Source organism: Hoplias malabaricus, chromosome 12 (genome assembly GCF_029633855.1).
Source record: "Hoplias malabaricus isolate fHopMal1 chromosome 12, fHopMal1.hap1, whole genome shotgun sequence".
NCBI lineage: Eukaryota > Metazoa > Chordata > Actinopteri > Characiformes > Erythrinidae > Hoplias > Hoplias malabaricus.
In genome coordinates, this window is record NC_089811.1 from 11907617 (window position 1) to 11924022 (window position 16406).

The window sequence follows — 16406 nt, forward strand, 5'->3', positions numbered from 1 at the left end:
CAAACTCAACCTTGGCTTAAATTCGGCCATTCTTGATTGATACAAGAAAAGCTTAACTCTGTTCTAGTGTGGCACTGAGGATTTAGGGATGAGCAGAAGAACAGCTTGGTGAATGAGCAAGGGAGCCATTCAGAGACAATCAAAAGATCTCAGTAGGGGAGTATAAAACTCCCCCTTTGAAACCGCAAACTGCGCAAAATTTGTCATGCTTCAGGAAGAGAAGACAACAAGAATACGACAAGAACATTTTAAACAGTATAACATGCAACGGCTAAAAAAAATACTTTCAGTTCTCCAACAATTTAATTAAATCCCAACCCAGCATCAAGTTAAGACCACACATCTTAATAATTCTTTACTTTTTTAATGATAACAACAACAAATTCTCACACTTCGTTTTCACTTCGCTGTACCTGTTTGTAGCGTCCGTGCGCACTCACCTGCCACATCGTAGCCTCCATTATTTCCATTGGTCAGAGGTTTAGTTTCCATAGTACCAGTGGCTGCATTGGCTGTGGTAGTTGCTGCGTTGAGCAAAGCTTCCAAAGCAGCCCCCCTTCTCCCGTTCACTCTCGCTTGCTGTCTCACTCGCTCTCCCTCTCTGTTTCTCTCTCTGCAACGCTAGCTCCGTCTGTGCCTAAGTGCCAGAGCCCATGGCTGAGACTCTCGCCTCCGGAGCCTCGGAGACAGCGGCAAATCAACGGCTGGGGTGCGTGATGTCAGAGGCGTCCTCAGCCAGTCAGAGAACGCCGCTCGGCTCGCGCCGCGTCACTGGCTAAATTGAGCTCTTCATTAGCGAAACAGCCCCAGCCCTGGGGCGTCAGGAGGAGCGGTGGGTGGTTTACCTTCCCACCCCCCCCCCTCAAAACCAACCAGCAGCACTGTACCCTGACTTGGGGTGTGAGCGTTTGTCAGAGACAGAGAGAGAGAAAGAGAGAGAGACATAGAGAGAGAGTGTATTGGAACAGAATGTACACCCTAGTGGAACCTGGGGCATATATGATCACATAGCTTCCTTATACAGGGGGTCAGATGGGAGCGAAAATTTTGTTTGAATCTCTGTCTCCAAGCACCAGAAACAGAGAGAGCTCTTGAGCATTGCCTCTAATTCACTTCAAATCAATTAATTCCGGAAATCCTTTTAATCTGAGCATTGATCGCCTAAAAGCCCTTTAATGTCTGAATTGTCTTCTCTCAGCTGCAGGTCCCTTTGTGATCAAAACAGAGGGACACAGCTACTCGTAACAAGACAAAAGCAACAATTTCAAAAGCGAAAAACCAAGCGTTAACTCCCACACACCCCCTCCAAAAAAAAATAAATTCGACATGGATGTTAAGAACATAAGAACATCACACATCTGTCTGAGCACTGAAACAAAAATGTGATTTGCAAAATCACAATTTACAAGCTCACAAACCCTCTGGTCATTTGGCATTTGGTTCTACAAACAACAATTTTGGTGCTGGAGCTTCAAGAATGCACAGAAATCCTGATGAAACTGACTTCCCTGTTTTTACCCCAGGCCCTGTATGAGATGCACACCTTTTCCATTTCTCAACGGCTTCTGCAATTTTTTTATTCCTTCTGTAAACTACCATAACTCAAGAGGAGGAAGAGGTTGGAGCCTTCCTCCTTTGATCGCCACTGAGCGGTCTGTGCTTCGACGCAGTGGGTCAGGAGGGCAGGCGCATATCAGCCATTCCTAAGACAATTACGGGAGCCGTGGCGGCAAATGAATGCACCTCCACTGATGACATGCTTTCGCAATAAAGCGCTTCAGAGCCTTGACGTGGAGGCACAGGGAGAGCTGCGCGTTCATTAAATTTGTTTACATTATTCCGAGACGCTGCTCGAAATCGAGGATGCGCAGAGATCACGTCTGGCAATAACACAGCCGCGGATATCCTGGTAATAAGGAGATGATGAGAAAGTTCTGAGACTCGCTTGAATGGCTGGGAAGAAGTAAGAGAGGCGGGAGGGGTGTGTATTTGTTCTCCCTCCCTGCCACCAAAGCTTTATATGCCAGTTTATTGCTGAATTAGTGCAGGCGGTCTTGAGTCTTAGATTAAATCCCACCTCTGATAATTACAGTAAATGTCTAAAAACGTGAGACTCAAGCAAGCACCGCACAGTCTTCATAACGCAATGCTTCCAACATGCAGGGGGTAATCGCTCTGACAATCTGCTTTACACACTGATTCTGTTATGGGAAGTGGAGAAAACACAACTGGCCCAGACCCTGCATTCCTAATTGTTGAAATTGTTGAAAAAGTACCAGCAACAGAGCTGACGAGCCGTTGTCAAAAACCTCTCTGAGGAATATTACTCAAGCTTGGATGGTGCAAGCAGATTGACAGAGTGAGGTGTGAACAACGCAAGTGCATGAGGCGTTAACGTATCTCGACGCATGTGCAGAGCTGCTGCAGACAAACGTGGAACACGACCTTCCCAAAAAAAATAATAAACCCAATGAATACAAGAGTGCTTTGACGCTGAATTTGTCAGCACATATTCATGGTCATGGCAAGAGCATCCTGGGCTGCTAAAAAAGTTCTGCTAAAAAATCTACTAAAACAAGCTGCTTCCATTAATCCCAGTGATCATTCAGCTGTAGACCATAAGACTACTGTATTTTAACGAACACAGAAATGTGTTGCACTGATGTTGAATTTTTTGGGCCGATACGATATCCGATAACATAGGTTTTCATAGGACAAGCATTTCTTCAGTATTTGTACATTTCTGTGCTTTTTAACTTCATGTTTTAAGTTACTTAGTTGTAGTTCATTTATATTTTAATCAAAGGTTTACTGCTGATTTTGGAGAGAGAGTGTTTGAGCGAGTGTTTGTAATCGTTTATCATCGTGTTTCAGTAATAAATTCAGATGCTGAATGACTCTATTTTCATGTGTTTTATATAAGAAGGGCTCCTGCACTATGTTGGTTTAGAGCATGTTTCTGTCGTTTAACTTCTGTGTGTGTGTTTACACCACTATCCGTGTGTGCTTGTACTGAGCTTTGTCGATATTTTAAATTAGTTTTCACCACAGAGAAATTTAATCCCAGTTCTCTGCAGAAACTGAAAAATGTCCACACAGCAGAGATAGTTGTGTATTTACAGACATCAGTGCATATGCACAAGCACAAAAAAGGCACCTCTGTACCAGTTGATGTATCGGCTAAAATTTCAATATCAGACTGATAACAAAAAAAAAAAATAAAAATCCACATATTTGCAACCGATATATTGTGCATCACAATTTTAATTACCAGCCTAACCTTGGAGAAACACTCACACATGAACAGCAGGTGAGAATAGCAAATATTATCCAAACTGCAGTGCCCTCATCCCAAAATTTTAAGTGTACAGGTTTTCCTTCCATCATTCTAGAGAAAGAAGAGCAAACTCGAAGAAACACAGCGTCCCATTAACTGCCCTTGTCTGCTTCCCAAAGGTATAGATCCTCTTAGCTGTTCAATTAGAAAGAACATATGTCAACACTGGCCCAGCATGCACTAAATTATAATACTATATTGATCATAAATCAAGGTAGGTGTCATTGAACAGATAATTATGGATGCCCCAGTTTGAAAGGGCCAATGTACTGGGTATCCTTACGTCAAAATAATAAATGACAAGATGCTGCATCCTCTATGAGGCTGCACTTAATCAAGGAGAAGGGAACAGCTGGCGAAGGCAACACAACCATGAGACTGTAATGCACCTACCATTTTTTAAAACATAGCTTAAAGAGTCAATGAATAAAACCTTCATGGAGTACATAAAACATGAGACCAAATGTAAAGAGCAGCACCACAAACTGCGAACGAGTGTGGCCTGGGTAGGTAAGAAAAAGGCCTTCATTAACTTCCTGTATTTAATTTTGGATAATTCTAGGTCATTTCTCATACTACGTCAAACTTCTACCCAGGACTAAACATAAATTTAGCATGCTAATTCTAACTAGGCCTCTCAAAGTCTTTGAAGTGTCTAAGGCTGCATCAAGAATGCTTGTACATGGGGCTCCCATGTGGTGTACTGGATGAAAAGACCAGGGTTTTGCATCACTGAGACCTGTTGGGTTGAAATCTAACAGTGCCGCAGGGACCAAGAAACTGATTTATGGATAACTACACTGAACAATCACAGGATTAGGAACACCTACCCTATATCTGCGGTCACTATTCATTTGATGATCAGCTCCACTGACCACACAGGAGCACTTTATAGTTCTAAAGTTACAGACTGTAGTCCACCTGTTTCTGTGCATACTCTGTTATCCCCATGGTCAGGACCCCCACAGAGCAACAACAGAGCAGGTACGATGTGGGGGTGATGTGTTAGCGTGTGCTGCGCTGGTATAAGTGAATCAGACACAGCAGTGCTGCTGGAGTTTTTAAACCCTGTGTCCACTCACTGTCCACTCTGTTAGACACTCCCACCTTGTGGATGTAAAGTCAGAGAGAGTAGCTCATCTCTTGCTGTACAGTGTGTGTTGCCAAAAGGAAGCGGTTGGCTGGATATTTTTGGTTGGTGGACTATTCTCAATGCAGCAGTGACAAAATACAATTTAAAAAAATCTTAAACAAATAAATTAATTAATTGGACTAATAGAAATGCTCCGAATATTTCACACTGACGTTCATTGAAAGTGACTTCCTTCTCATATAAAGCTACTCTTTTGGAGATACATGTTTTCTTTGGAGAGCCGCTATGGTGCACCAACTAATAAAAGCATGCTTGACAGCTGAGAAAACATTCTCCTAAAATAATACTGTATCTACCTGCACCCCCTTCCAAGCCCAAGAAATGAGTCAAACATACATGCCCTTTGTCTGAAGCACCTATCTACTTTGCTGGGGTAAAAAAAAAATAATAAAATAAAAAACAGCTCTCTCTTCCAGATCTGAAAATCATTATTCATTCTCAAGGGAGAAAAAGTAGAGGCCCAAACAAAGATAGGATTATCACCTTTTTGCCTCAGGCACTGTCAGTTCCCAGGTAATAATGCTTTCCTGGTATTCCACAACACCAGGTCTCTGTTAGCTATACCTATAATGGTAAGGGAAGGGTGGTGATTGCAGAAGCAGGTGGAGAGGATTAAGAACCTACATTTCACCTCATAAAAATTGCCATGACCTGTTAACCCAACACTAAGAAAGGGGACTTACAGTTTTTCAATATTAATCAGGTGCTAACCCCTTCGAGACCAGCTTTTACCCACTCCTGGGCCTTAGGACAAATCCCTGCTCCTGGATTTGTGTGCATCAATTTATTTGCCTTTCACCCTATAAGATAGATCCCAAGGAATGAGGGACGAGACGCCTGAACATGTGAATGATCAGCAGCGCAGCCTCATGCTCAATAGCAGCTTCGTTCAGAGAATCATCAGCCACTTTCTCTGCTGAGCTTCAACAAAGGAAATCAAAGTGGCCCTGTCACTCATGTCTCTCCAACACTAAAGCTGCAGATTGGAGGGGAGGAGGGGAAATAGAGAGAAAAAAAATCTGTCAAATAATTATAGCTTGTCCTGCGATTTCACAGTACAGTTGTCTTTTTCTTTAGCATTGAGAAGGGGGGAAAAATGTCCCAGCATTCAGTCAGGAAACACCTGGCACAAAGCTTGGGAGACAACACTTCCAAGTGCTCGACCGATTCATTTACATAATAAAGAAAGCGCAATGCCAGTGCTTACTAATTAAGCCTTGCAATGCAATTTTTCTTCTTCGAGAAAAAGGGCGGGAGAGAGTGGGGGGTGGTGGGGTGCTGGTGTTGAAGAGGACGGTGGGGGTGTAAGTGACAAATGCGTTTATTTACATTTTCCCCTAAGGACGTCCCGATTCCTACACAGACACTGGGCAAAAAATCCTAATGAGGTCCCTTGGGGGAGAGAAAGAGAGGAGCCTTCTTCACTCTGCGGTGAGGAACGTGACAGAGCTCCTGTGGACACTGTTCCATCCTCATTAGAGCAAGGGAAGGATACTGCTCTGCAGAGCCAGCTCTGGTTCAGGATGTGTCACTGTGCGGCGACACAGTTACTCTTCATCGTGACACACTCCTGTGGTGGCAAAGGACAGGCAGGTGCGGGAGAAGGGAAACGAAATTGCTGGCAATACAGCTGGTTAATGCATGCCTCACTGCCGCAGGTTTGCTAGAAATTTGGTTCAGCACCTTCTGGTCCACTGTTAAGTTCTGAGCAAGAATGGCATGGTTTAGTGGCCTCGTCAACTGGAAACATGACCGGGGTCGGCTAAGCAGATCCTATAGTGACCACGGCCTAGAATTAGGATCAGATCTCGTCAGGCACATTGGAGTCTTCAGGCGCCTTCAACAAGCCACACTCTTTCTTCATCACTTTTATTGCCAAGGCACACAATTGTGCTCTCTACTCCCTGTTCCAGACATGCATCTGAACTAGATGAGTCAGTTAGATAATCAAAGGCAGGAGGGAGATGACAACTGTGCGTGTGGACCAGCAGAAGAGCAATTAAACCATGCACAGACGCTTATTTCCCCATCCCAGAAAGCTGTGAACTCTCTTATTCTAGTTACCGTCTATTACCTAGGAAAAGATATGAAGAGGCCCGAACAACCCGCTTAATGATAATTACCTTGTTTTTGTTTCACAAAAAAAAATAAATAAATAAAATCGCAGAGCATTAGTAACAAGAGATGCAATTACAGCCACTGAGAAAGCTGTCATTAGATACAAGGCAGTTAATTGTCAGAATCAATTGTGAGCGATCTGGCGAAAGAAATGACATGACATTTTCCATATTGAACCACACTGCAAACAGAATGGCCAATGTATAAAGGACTGTTTGACTGCACAAATCCTCCAGACTTAACACAGCAAGGCCTCCTAATAGGCTACCGCTTCCAAATGACCCAGTGTCTCTTGGGGAGCAGCGCAAGTATGACTGCCTCTCAATGGAGACCTGAGAGCACCTAAAACCTAAGCTTATTATGTGCTTCTTAGCAATGGCTGCTTTCACTGAGCCTCCTCTTTCCCCAACCTGGCTCGAAAATAAATAAGCAGCTCAGCAACCGAGGATTTCATAAACAAACAAGCTGAACGAGGAGTCAGGTCACCACTCATCATTAGGGATTCAAGACGGCGAACTCCATATTGAGACCGATACTTTAAAGTTTAATACACTGCCTCCATCTTACTAGCCATGTGGGCTGCAAGAGGGAAAGAGAGAGCGAGAGAGAGAGGGGAAAAAAAAAAAAAAGAACGACTTTACCATGTGAAAAAAGCACCTCAAAGTGACTGACCTTTCCTTGCAAGGACATGAAATGCCCACTATCTCCACTTGAGGAGAGAGTGTTTTAAGACTATTACTGAAACGCCAGGTTTCATTCACCTCCATATGCAAATCTCTGCAGACAAAGACAATACACGTCTGTCAAGACACAGAAGTGAAGGGGAGAAATCGTTACCGTCGCTTAAGTGAGATCTCTCGCAATTAAAAACTAAAAATGAGAAATCGCCTGCAAACCAATCTCTGCGAGGCTGGCTCAGAGGACCTGGATCTGTGTCAGGGTGAGATCTCGCTGCAACTGGGGCGCCTGCCGCCACGCGCTGTGCAACGTATGCAAATGAAGGGCGGGCACTTCATCTTCGGGGAGTGTGGGAAATGGATCCGAGATGCTGCCAGAGCATATTCTAATTAGGTCAGTCCACGTCCTAGGCGTCGACTTCTACCTTGATTTGACGGAATCTGGCGGACCCTCTGCCTGCCCCGCACACTACACAAGGGTGCAGAGAGGAAGGAGGTGGGGAGCGCAGCACTGCAATTGAAATCTGGTAAAAATGTGGACACAAGCAAGTATCTGGATTAATTTACCAGGCTTCCCTGCTTGAACTTTTATTGTCCGTTTTGCACATTTTTTTTTTAAATCAAGGAATATCACAGAACTAAGTTCGATGCCTAAAGTCCGCAACCCGTGCAAGATTATTTCCTTCACAAACCTCAGAGGCAAAGCAGTAATGTTGGGGAAATCTGATTGACGCTGTGACCTGTTCTGGTGACGGATGGCTCCGGATGGCACAAGTGTTCGGAAGACACGAAAAGACGGATGGGGGTGAGCTGGTAATGGTTTTAAACCTACAGTACGGTCAGAGCATTGGTGGACCGAAAAAGTCTCCTACTGTGTCAAAGAGGAGAGCTTGACAAATTTCATGTGTCAGATATTTCATAGAGTTTGGGAGGGAGGCATTCTAATGGATGGCAGTGGGAAAAGGTGGGGTGAAACCTAAGCATACAATGCAGCCAAGCTCATAGAAATCATTGTGCATTTGTCTCATTTCACTCACATTCTGCCTCACAGCAGAAAACAGAATAAAATAAAGGCAAAAGGGTTCCTTTTTCAGAGCTTTACAGCAAGGAAAGACTCTTTTCTGTAAATCGCAACGAAAAATAAAAAAAGCTTACACATACTTCTAGCAAGAAAGCCAAGACAGATGCATGATCCTGAACAATTTTAAACTGACAAGCAAGCTCAACACTTCAACGGCACAACTCAGCTGCCACAATGATCATATTTGTTTAGTCAGGAAAGGCCGAGGGCTGCTTTCTGCTGTGACACTGTCCAGCTACACATTCCCTAGCTTCTCTGCAAGTTCAAAATCCCATGTCCAAAGCTCAGCATAATATGTGACTAAGAAGCAACACTATACCACAGCGCTGATACTAAGAGGTGCTTCAGGACTAAAATTAGCCGGGGATGAAACCGAAAACAGGTGGTGTGGCGTTTTAACAAAAGGCCTCCTGGGGCTTGTTACTCTCAGGTGAGTACATCCTAGGGGGTGATGTACACCTACATTTGCTCACTCTACACCAGAGCTCATACATCACCCTAGCACTATTAATACTCCCCCCATGACAGATACAGGGCAGAGAAAAGAGAAGATTGCAGAACAATATTGCGGATAAGATCAGTTATAATGTGATTAGACGGCTTGACAGACCTGGCAAGGATAAAACTACAGAGAAGGAGGCACAGCGGTATGGTTAAATAGGTTATTTTTCTATCCTCCATACTTTTCCCTCTCAGTGTAAGATAATGACATTTTCTGCTGGAACGATAAGACTTTGCTGAGACTGCACACATTGTTGTTTAGTCCTGCTTCATTTGCAACCAGGAAGACGATGACTGCACTTGTTTTAACACCTTGTGTTGGTAGAGTGCTCCGCAAATTGGCTTAAAGCCCTTGAGTAGATGGGTGTCGCAATGCATTAGCGTACAGTTCCTTAGTGCGGGAGGCAATAGACGGTAATGTAGCAGTTCGACTACACAAACTCATGTCGCCATTAAGGGGACTTGACAGCAACAGTGGTTCAGTATCTTGGAGCTATCAAAGGGGCCTAATCCTAAACAAGTGCCAGAAAAGCAGTTTTTTTCCCCTAAAAAGGTATTTCTAAGTTGAATAAGGTATCAGAGAGGGTCTCTGGCCTTGGGGTAGTAGTAGAGTGGTAATACATATGGTATTATTGTTTTCTCCACCCACCTGTGCATGATTAAGTAATCAAAATTCAGAAGCCATTTAAAGAAAAATTACAGAAAAAGAGACACTGTATCTTCATATATATTTGGGCTCATCACCGTGAGGGACAAGAACTAACAAGGTAAAATAAAGTTTAGCTCAATGCTGCTGTTGCAGTATGTTTACATACATCAGACATGCTCAGGTAATCAGAGTTTTGATAATCTACAAACATGCCTAAAGTGCGTTATTAAGATAAATTGTACCGAATTTAATATCAGGGACAAATCAACAAGGAGAAAAGCGGGCCAATGTTGATTTGCAAAATTGTTCATGCACATATTTAGCAATGCCAACACAAACATTTATAAAATATAAGCATTATAAAATAATTATATACCCTTAGCTGCGACTCAGATCTTTTATTAAAGACCCCCTCCAGCAAAAATCATGTTTTTAACTTTGTCACCATGGTGCTGTTGTTTACACGCTAGAAGACATATCATGAGCAATATAAGCAGTGAACACCCTGGCTGAGGATTTCCACTTCAAAACTGCAGTGTTGCAAGACAGACTCAAACGGGCAAATTCAGACAGCCAGGGCTTCTGACCTCAAACTAAAGCAACCAATCCTGCAGTGCAAGCTGCAGCTGAATGGTGGCGCAGTAGGTGCAGATACAGGCGGGAACTAATCGCATATTCATAGAGCCACACTTAATTAATAAAGGCGAAGGTGTAGAGTTATATCTACAGAACCTTTAAAACATTAGGGGATATTTTTCTTAGACGGTTTAAGGTGCTATAATAAAAATTAAAAAATAAAGTAATTCATTAATAATTTTTAATTAAAAGGGTCTCTGGCTGGTATGTTAGGTTCTCTCTTTCTCACAGCAGGAAAAAAGTTATTTGGAGATGCCAACAAATATACCTCCAAATGTTGAAAAGCATGAACAGAGATGAGGATATTACTCTATTCCTGCTCCATAGGTAGGCAATATTGACTTATTTTTTTCTGTAGATGGAACTGACTAATTTTGGTAGAGTAAAGTAAACACAGACCAAAAGTGTTACAAAACTTAACACAACTGAGTTTCTGTTTTTATTCAAACAGTGAGTAAAAACGTACAGACAAGTTCCACTTTGGCTACGTTCAAATAAGAATAATTTTTCCCCCTCAAAACATACCGTTCCATCTTAAAAGACACGTTAAAGAACTGAGAACAGCATTTCCCCAAAACCGATCTCCATTTTAAAGGCAACAGCTACCAGTTTCTCAAAAATTCTGTATAATTAAGAGGCTAAGATTATAATTCTGGTGAAGGGAACCAGATATTCAATGTCCCTAAAAGCTTGTCACAAAAAGCTATTATACCAATTGACTATGAGTATATTGCTTGAAGCTTGACATATCTGTGATGACAGTTCACCACTGATTAAACCTCTTAAGAAGAAAAACTCCTAATGCTTTAAAAGTGGATTAGATTTAACTCCACACCTTTGCCTTCATTATGTATGTCCGGGTCTGAGAGATTAGTCCCTCCCTCCACCCACCCCTCCAAACTTGCCTGCAGTTTGAGATTACCTGAAAAGGCCAAAGACCTGATTTTATGCTTTTATGTGGAATGCAGAAAAATGAACAGTAAAATTGTTTGCCACTAATGGAGCATAAAAAAGGTTTAGGCCACAACTCTGGGTTAAACCTAACAATGATGTTGAAACTACCGTAAAACAGTATTTCTGCCCTAAGATACTCTCCTGTAGACATTAAAAACCTCTAGAGTAAATCACGTTGTCCACCTTGTTAGCATGTATGTGTGTGTGTGTTACTGTTTATATAATAGATAGAGTACCATGAGCAAAAATATTCAGTCAACATTAAGGTTAAGCATTGCCATTGGAGTGGAAGCCAGACTTTATTTAATGGGTGCAGTTACGACACTTTTTGTGCTAACATAGGTTCTAACTAAAAGCAGAGCTTTAAGTTCCTAGTTTTTCAGCCCTGACCTTCTGCTCTCGGCGCCACAGCAAAACAACCCCCTGTAGGAGGGACTGTGACTCCATTGGCTGCTATTGCGCTATATAAAGGTAACGACCAATGAGAAGCACGTTCTCTGTTTAGGAGCAGTGGAGAATCTGCCCCTCGCTCTGGCTGAGAGAGAGTTGCGTGTTTCTGTCTGAAACCATCGCCATAACAGTGTGACCTCAAAAATACAGAACAAATCGCGTCCCGTATCGGTTAAAAACGTAATGCATCTTTTAGTGTCCAAATACGGAACGATTCCGTATTTGACGGGACAGTTAGCAACACTAATTCCAGCCCAGTTTTGCTCTGTCCGTTAGCCATTTCACATCCAGTTAAATGTCCAACAGGCTAACCAAAAAAAAAACTGCACGGCGTTGTTCTAGCTCTAAACACTTCTCCGGTTTCGTCATAGTAACACAGCATTCCTATTACACACCGTGACACTAGACGTCGCACGGAACTACAGCACACCTCAGAACTATATCCTGTTCTGCAGATGGCTGTAAGTCATTAACGTGGGTTGACAAACGGCTCAGAATGTTTTTTTTTTGTTAATAAAATCTTAATGTATTCAAGTCATAGACTGTATCGTATAAAAAAAATTAATATTACTATGTGTAATCAGTTTTCAGTATTGTCATGTAGATGGGGAAAACTTTGGCTTGTAGTGTCAAGCGTGTGCAATGTTATCTCCTTTGTTTCACATCAGAGTGTGAGCCATTGGCTCTTTTGTTTACATGAGATGATTACATGCATTGTGAATGCAGCCAAGGTTATATATAAGGCTTCTGATTGGCCAACAAGGCTTTATGCTTACCATTATATCATCACCTGCTGGTTTGGCATGCTCTTAACAGCATGTTTTTATGTGGCCAGAGATATTTTAAATAAGATGCTTGTGCGGATGGGATGATTAAAAAAATAATAATAATAAATAAATAAACACCTTTTTTAATATGAAGACATAAAGGGTAAGGTCTAATTGTGCATTAATAGATCAAATTTTAATGTGGAGAGTTATATAGCTTCTAAATGTGATTCGGAAAAACGTGTTTTAAGGGCTTTATACAGTGATAGAATGATATTTAAAATTCTCAAGGCATTTGGTTACCATTACTTCCACAATGGGCTGTGGACTGAAGCATTTAAAATCAGTCCACACTACGAGTTTGTATATACAATCATGATTTAATTATGCACAGATTTTGAAAAACACCTAAAGCTCCCCTTTAACACAATTCTGTAAGATTAGATACATTTAATCGGGTTTTGTGAGCGTCTAGAACTAAATAACTTTAAAACGTGTGTCTTAAAATCTCCACACAACAACCTCGCATAACACTGAGATTAAGCTAAACTGGAGCTTAGATTAATGAAGTAATTTACTCTTTAATTATTCCGTAAAAATGTATTCATTCTCGTCATAAGCCCACTCAGGAGACCACTTTGACTTAGTAAACATTAGCCATGTTCTGTTTTGTGAATTACTTTTTCGCTCACTCACTAAACGAAGCTTACGTTCATTCGAATTTTTCGTACCACCTTAAATTGGGTAGGCGTTACATTCATCTGCCGCACCATTTAAGGTGGAACGGAAATTTCGAATAAAAAGCAAGCGAGTAAAGATACAATTGTTTATATTATTGGTTGTATTGTTATTTAAACGAATGTCTCGCTAACCACTCAATGTGCTATGAGTGAGAAATTACGAATTTTATCCGTATTTTAATAAAGAAATTTACATTAGTTGTAGCTCAGGCCTCGAGTTAGTGTTTGTAAGATCAGCAAAGCGGCCGGTGAATGTAGCTAAGCTAGCTAAACTGGGGCAAATTCTCATCTAGTTTCCACACGTTTAGAACTGTATAAACCTACTTAGATGCACTAGTTTATCTGCGAACAGATAAAATCCTTTTTGTCCCTTACAATGTGCGTAATACCCCAGGCCTTAGCGTTAGCTTAGCTTTAGTGCATTACAGCACCGGGCTGATACCGCAGCTGATACAAGAAGCGATACAATTTTCACAGTGGACAAAACATTAGCTAAATAACAACTCACCGGAGACAGTGCCCTTACCGTTTAATATTGTTTGGTCCTCTACTTCTCCACTCTTCAGTCGCAGTGGACCTTGTTCATTCGTGCTCTCAAGAGCCCGGGATCTGAGCGCGGAGGCGGAGAGCGCTGAAGCCGGAGAGAGGCGCTCACTGAGCGGGGACACAAAGAGCTGCGAGCCGCGTTCAGCTCTCAAGGATCCGCTCAGTGATTACTGTGGGTCACCTGGAGGATGGGGGGGTTAAAAACAGACAGACACAGTCTGCGGAATATCCAGAAAAAAAACCCACATAAAAACAGGAGGAGGAAAAATTAAAAAATAGAAAAAGTGTATTAGATATACTGACATTAATAATAGAGATGGACATTATTTTGATGTTATTATATTCAGTCTATTGTGAGGGAAATGATACATACTACAGTTTAATTACTTCTTCACGCATGTTGGCACGTATGCCTGATCACATAAGTGAAAACTAACTGAAAATTAATTTAGAAACTTAGAGGGTTCAGTAGTATAAAGCATTCAAATTCATTTTTAGACTGTGCTCATCTTAACTTATTCATTCTGGATATATGCATTTCTCCATTTTCATTTACAGGTCACTATTGTCAAATTTGTCATGCTATGAATGAGTGAATAAAAATTACAAATATTAGAATATTGTTAAAACACATTAGAAACACTTTATACATGTACCTTTAAATATTTAAACTCCAATGTCCAGTTTATTAGCTGCACTGATCATAGTCCTGTTTCAGTATCATAACTACAATATCACCACCAGGAGTTGTTTAAAGACTTCAGTGTCCCTGAAACCCAAACCATCCAGCCAGCAGGATCCTACGAGCAAGGGTCCAGTGTTTTAAGGGCTAGAGGACTTCACACAACAGATGAGCTGCTGTCTGACTTTACATTTACAAGGTGTACCAACAAGGTAAATGTACCTAAATGAGTGGACAGTGTGTGGAAAAAACTTGAGCTGCTGTGTCTGATCCACTTGCACCAGCACAAGCTTCACCTACACACCACCACCACATCAGTGTCACTGCAACTTGACAAAGTATGCATAACAACAAATGAACCACAGTCTGTGATTGTAGAAATACAAAATGCACCATTTATGGTCAGTGGAGCTGATAAAATGAATAGTGAGAATAGAGTGTCAGTGTGTGAAAATGGTAAAAACACAGCAATTATATATTTACATATTATTGGTAAGTAGAATTAAGAATGTATTGTAAATATTCATTTTGAAAAATAGCATTTGAGAGTACAAGGCTTTCAGTCATTTAAATGTTACAGGTCGGCACATCCTGGACATATTCAACATTTCATTTAAATGGTTGAAAATACTGCAACTACAATTACAATGAGAATTCCCTGGTTTATTAGAACATTATTAAATTAATAGTAGATCACCAACACGATGCTCAGAGAAGATCTGTGAATATTTCTGAACCAAAACTAAAGGGAAAATCCATTTCAAATACTGAAAGGCTTTGTGCTTATTACAAGAATCATTTAATTCATTCATTAGTTAGTTCCTCCATTCATTTGTCCATCTCCTTTCTAAATATATTCAATTCAGCAAATATTCATAATAATTTTATATAAAATTAATTCTCAAATTATTTCATTTGTTCCAGCAACTTTTTACGCGTATATCTAAACATTTGAGGAAATGTTTATATAACATAATCATACATCTTTGATAGAAGTGATAATGATCTTAACTAAGCCTCTGGTTAAAGGATCCATTAATTGGGGATGATGCTTCATAAGAGTGTTAACTGCAATTAATCACTGATTAGTGATTTCTAAATATGTCATGTTAAACAGCGTATATGCATGTGTTATAACATCCCTATGAATGTATTTTTTCACATAAAATGTTATCAAGCTATTTCTGTTTCTGCTCATTTATGTTTTCAGTGTGAGAAGTTCAGAATGTAGGCGATTTTTATGTGTGTAATAACAACTTTTAAAGTAATAAAACTTTTCAAATCTAATAAATAAATAAACATTTTTGTAATTAATTAAAAAACCTAATATTCGCAACTTTAAATTACAGTTTCAAAATCACTGTGATGCGTTACTGACCTGGAATAGGGAGGAAGGAGCCTCGGTCTTTGCTGCTCGGGGCTCAGCGCTGCAGAAACGGCACTATGTAACTTTTGGAGGAGGGTAAAAATACACCATCCTCCTGCTACCTCCCTCTTTGATTTCAGCGCTGTGCAAAGAAACCAAACAAATCTTACCTAGTGTTCCTTTAAATCTGTCAGCTAACTGTAACTGTGTAATGTTCTCCATTTTGGAACATGTTTTGAAAAATTTAGGTCCTTAATGATGGGATTGCTGGTAGTGGCTCTGCAGGGAGTGTTGATGCCACACAGCTGCAGGGTCCTAAGCTCCCGGATTTGATATTCACCTCAGGTCACTGTCTGTGAGGAGTGTGCTGTGTTCTCTCTGTGTCTGTGTGGGTGCTTCAGTCCCATCCCACAGTCCAAGAGCACATGTTGGTATGAGTGTATGCGGATGAGGGTGTGTTCCTGCCTCGTGCACAATGATTCTGAGGAGGCACTGGACACATAGTGACCCTGATGGAGATGAAAGAGTAACAGAGGTTGAATGAGTACCATTCAGTTATCCCATGGAGAAAAAAGCTTAGACCTAGAGTCCAATATATGAATGTGACACTGCATACAGAATGATGACATGACTTATTTATGAGTTTCCATAGACATCATTTTCTGGAAAATAAAGCCATAATGTGCTTTGTAAAGAGTAATATTTATCTTGCTTTCTTTCCTGAAAGACGTCCTTTAGCCAGAGATATA

The 16406-nt window shown here is 41.1% G+C and overlaps 1 protein-coding gene across 1 annotated transcript in view; it reads right to left on the minus strand.

The window, feature by feature from the left end:
• Positions 1-654, minus strand: part of LOC136710975 (R3H domain-containing protein 1-like) — a 35372-nt gene extending 34718 nt beyond the window's left edge. Inside the window, exon 1 of the mRNA XM_066686906.1 lies at positions 441-654. The gene's annotated coding sequence lies outside the window, so the exon portion shown is untranslated. The remainder of the gene's footprint in view (positions 1-440) is intronic.
• Positions 655-16406: the final 15752 nt, after the last annotated feature.